Consider the following 4831-nt stretch of genomic DNA (forward strand, 5'->3'; position numbering starts at 1 on the left):
CCTCATGACACCACACTGCTTGTGTACTCAGCAAGTTTTTAAACAACAAGAAATCACCCATCTCTTGGAAAATTGATTAGGGAAGAAATTTTACAGAATTTTTTAAACCAAATCATACACACAATCTGAAACTCCAATCCTCAAATCCATATTCAGTCATGAACAAAAAATAAACATAGCTTTATTGATTTTGAACCGATTCACATGAATCTAATCAAATAATAAATCATAAAATTAACAAAAAAACACAGATCTTCGTACCCAAAAAATCAATTATACTCACCATGACTGATTAACCAGGTATTTCCATAGTACTTTAATCAAATTTTCCATAATATTCCCAAAAGATTCCTCGATCATACTTGCTATTGACCGATTATTAACAAATTCAATCCGACTGTGCCCAGTTTTGCATAATTCTAGTGAAACCACTAGTTCATGGTCACTACGAGCGATTATACTCACCATGAATGAATTAATCATGTATTTACATCTAATTTAATCAAATTGTACACAATATTCCAAGAAGATTCCTCGACCATACTTGTTATTATCGATTATCAATAAATTCAATTCAATTTTGCTTAGTTTTGCATAATTCTAGTGAAATCACTAGTTCATGCTCACTACGAGCGATTATACTCACCATTACTGACTTAACCATGTATTTCCATATAATTCAATCAAATTGTCCAAAATATTCCAAAAAGATTCCTTGACCATACTTGCTATGACCGATTATCAATAAATTCAATCCGACTTCACATCTCGAAGTTTACCAAATCGTGTGTGTTTCGGGTTTATGAGAATATTCCCAAGGAATCTTACCCGGAAACTTCTAAAGGATCCATCGTTCTTGCGAAGTTTCAGTCTCATAGTAGTCCTCTCCTTGCCAGGTTTCGATCTCGGAGCCAGTTTCACTTATCGAAGTTTACGAATTCGTGTGTATTTAGGATTTATGAGAATATTCCCATGGAATCTACACGGAAACTGCTAAAGATCCATCGTTCTAGCGAAGTTTCAGACTCATAGTAGTTCTCTCCTGGCCAGGTTTCGATCTCAGAGCCAGTTTCATTCTCGAAGTTTACGAATTCATGTGTGTTTAGGGTTTATGAGAATATTCCCATGGAATCTTACCCGGAAACTGCTAAAGATCCATCTTGAGAAGTTCCAGTCTCATAGTAGTCCTCTCCCAGGCAGGTATTTCGGAACCAGTTATTTTTCGAAGTTGACGAATTCGTGTGTTTAGAGTTTATGGGAATACTCCAATATAATAATACCCGGAAAATGCTAAAGATCCTTCGTTTTTTAGAAGTTTTAGTCTCATAGTAGTCCACGCCTGCTAAATTGAAAGTCAAAACCCATTTTAGACGTTTACGATTCATAGTTCGTAGTCAGGTTTGAAGCCGAAGACACTAGAATTTAGAGTTTATGCCTATAATGGTTTTATTGTAATTGTTTGTAATCCAACGAGCCAAATTTAAGAAAATCAAATCACAAGTCAATCTAACAGTGGGAAGCCTTATTTGGTTTACTAAATTTTGTGTTTTCTTCTAAATCTGTATGCTTTGTTTAAAACCAATGGGATTATCCAAATTTTAATCTAACGCCTATAAACAATATCATGCGGATTGTGTGTTTCCCACCTAGACTGGCCGCCTAAATTTGGGAACATCCTTCTAAATTTTGAAAAAAAATTGGTTTCCCAGCCAAACAACCCCCTAATGAGAAGATTTTTGACCATAGACCAAAAATTTCCTCTCATTTCTCTCATTTTTTTCACTCTCTCTGTCTCGTTTTTTCTCTCTGTCTCTGAGACGATTTTCTCCGCAACTTTACCTCAAACCCTAACTTCATATCGAATCCAACTTCACCTCTAACCCTAACTTCATCTCAAACTCCGATCGATATCTCAAGGAACCCAACTTCACCTCAATCTCCGATACCAAACCCTAGCTTCAACTACGCCGATTTACATCTTAACTCAAATTCAGGTATAAATCTCACCTGTAAAGATGTATATTTCATCTTCTATTGGTTTGATTTCTGATTTGAATTTGTTTTTCATTATCTTCGTGTTTTCCTGATTAGGTTTTATTTTCGGAACCGAGTTAGGGTTTATATTCTGAACCGATTCATATGATTTATTTTGTTTTGTTTGGTTATAGCAAATACCCTTTTGTAATAAGTTGTATAATCGTCAGTGACAGTATGATATTTTCCTGAAACCATCTTAAAATTTTGTGACTCGGACGAGTCATAACCGATTCATGCTTGTTCTTCAATCTTGTTTACTGACTGTTTGTGTTTTCTGACCTGATTGTTGACATGCAATATGTGAGTTTTGAATTAAAGTTAATATTCTTAACATGTAGTAGTTTGATTTTGAATAAATTACCAAATTTGTGTTTTCTTCTTAACCCTGTTAACATGATGCTTGTTTTTGATACCACCAAGTGAATCTGTAATTTCCGCTGGTTGGAGTACCGAACTCCTAGCTCATTCTCAACTGAGAAATGCGCAGGGCTTCGGTATCCCAACCAGCGGTGCTCAGTTGCTTGGTGGTCATTAATTCTATGATGCTTAATTGAGTTTATTCCTTTCAATTTTAAGAATGACTTGTTTTTAACATGATAGTTTTAGCACATGTATGAGAAATTTAGTATCCATGTAAGTAAAGTTGATGTAGTTTCAATAAGGCTATATCTGATCATATTTTTCAGTTCTTGTAAGGCTATATATGTAGCCATGTCTGTTAAGCTTTCAATAACAAGTAATACAGTTTTTCTTGATACATTAGATTTTTGCAATATGATTAGCCATCAAGTGAATCTGTAATTATCGCTGGTGGGAGTACCGAACTCCCGGCTCATTATCAACTGAGAATTGCGTAGGGCTTCGATATTCCAACCAGCGGCTGTCAGTTGCTTGGTGGTTATTTTAAGTTTGATTTGTAACATGATAGTTTGTTTTTTTAAGTTTCTCTTCGACTAGAAAGGGAACCCTAAGCTTGATTTTTTATTCAAAACCTAATTTGATTTAATTCTATTAACAGGGAACTTGGATTGTGGTGTTCTTACAGGTATAATTCTCAAACTTCGTTCTACTGAATTACAATCTTGTAAGGAATATATTCTCAGTGCTTTTATATCTTGGGTAAAATAGTTCTAGGTTATGAATGTTTTCTTTTGATATTGTGGGTGTTACTCTCCATGATTTTGTTGTGGATGGTTAATTCCCTAACTTTTCGGCTATTTGAACATTTTTAACATGTTAATTTACCATTTCTTCTTATATCACTCTGATACAGGTGAAACATAGGCATGTGAAGCTCACTGGGTATGTTTTTGCTTATAAATTTTAGAACTAGTTGGTCGATCTATACTATAATTTTGCTTAATCATAAATAAAAATTCCTTCAATTTTTACAGGACAAATAAGAGACAAATCTAGCTATTGAACATCATTTCTCAGAAAATATGAGAGTTTCCAAAGGTAATTATCTCTCCATAATCTTTATTGAAGTCTTATCAAGTTCCGTCGGACTTATTGTTACTATTTTATGTACTACTTACGGTTATTGTGTAGTTTTATTAATCTTGTAAATTGTGACTATCAGGAATTGAAGCATGGTGTTCTGGTAAAACTGAAGAAGACGAAGACAACTATCCCATCTTGGCAGTGGAACTGATATCTACAAGATGCTTGTGAAGTACCTACAATATCACTCTTAGTCATCATTACTCAATGCTTTTTTCAATATTGCATCTGGTACTATTAGCCTTCTCATGTTCTCTGTTTAGTTGATAATAAAATTAGTACATTTATTACATTGCGGAATATTAGTAGGTTTTCACATTGCATTACCAATTGATTCATTGCTAATGATAGGACAAATATCCCCCCATGACACTACGTAGTTAGTAGTTCATTCATCCAATTACCTGCCAGTTTTCTTGATGATATTGTTCTAATTATTCGAAGTTCAATTTTAAGACTTTTCTGTTTTTTCCTAAGTTGGTTCTTAGTGGCCGCCACAAATGTTAGTTCACTGATAATGAAGTTATGTTTGTATTCTCCAACATGTAGTCCATCTTTAATTGCGATTGCTTGTAGTTTTGCGCTAGCTTGATGACATACTACCTACTGTAAATTTCAGGTAGCAGAAGTAAAGAGTTTACATCTTTTGATGTCTTCCACATCTCCAAGATAATACAACAAACTTGAATCCAAAAGTTTCTGACGGCAAACGAGAATTTTTGGATATCTTATTATTCCAAGTACTTTCAGCATTCTATAGAGAAATCTTCATCCATTTCTTGTTCGGCCAAATTAACAGTATGTTGTACGAATTTATCGAATATTGAGGAACTAATAGCTCCCTCCTAAATTGCACTGAAAATTTATGTACTCTGTAACTTGAAACCGGAAAATGTGACTTTGTAGATATGTTGTTCGGTTTGGAATCTATGTTCTATTTATTGTCAGCTACTGCTTTGTCTATTTACGTTTTTGATATATATCCAAGGCTTGACCAGCATGTAAACTGGTCAAGGGGTAAATGTAAAACGAGACCAGTGAGCTAACTTGGACACGATATCAGCTGTAATCCGTGACCAATGACCAAATTTGGAAACGATTTCATTTAAAATCTCGTGACTAAAGAAATTTCGGTCACGGTGAATTAATGAGACCATATAAACACTTTTGGTCTCGCAGGCTTTGGTCACAGTTTTCCAAAAATGAAATACCATGACCATTGAGCTTTGGTCACAGTAATATACCGTGGCTAAAGGGCCTTTTCGTACTAGTGTGGTTTGTGGTATCTTCC

At 34.5% G+C, this 4831-nt stretch overlaps 1 long non-coding RNA gene across 2 annotated transcripts; it reads left to right on the plus strand.

Moving 5' to 3' along the window:
* The first annotated feature begins 1755 nt into the window (after positions 1 to 1755).
* On the plus strand, positions 1756 to 4458 carry LOC113301194. Of its 2 annotated transcripts, XR_003336077.1 has the most exons (6): positions 1756 to 1994; positions 3056 to 3082; positions 3311 to 3339; positions 3432 to 3495; positions 3620 to 3771; positions 4160 to 4458. It is a non-coding gene; the product is annotated as an uncharacterized LOC113301194 (long non-coding RNA). The 2 variants fall into 2 exon arrangements; XR_003336078.1 differs by lacking the exon at positions 3311 to 3339 and having other exon boundaries at positions 1757 to 1994.
* Positions 4459 to 4831: the final 373 nt, after the last annotated feature.

Source organism: Papaver somniferum, chromosome 8 (assembly GCF_003573695.1).
Source record: "Papaver somniferum cultivar HN1 chromosome 8, ASM357369v1, whole genome shotgun sequence".
Classification (NCBI taxonomy): Eukaryota; Viridiplantae; Streptophyta; class Magnoliopsida; order Ranunculales; family Papaveraceae; genus Papaver; species Papaver somniferum.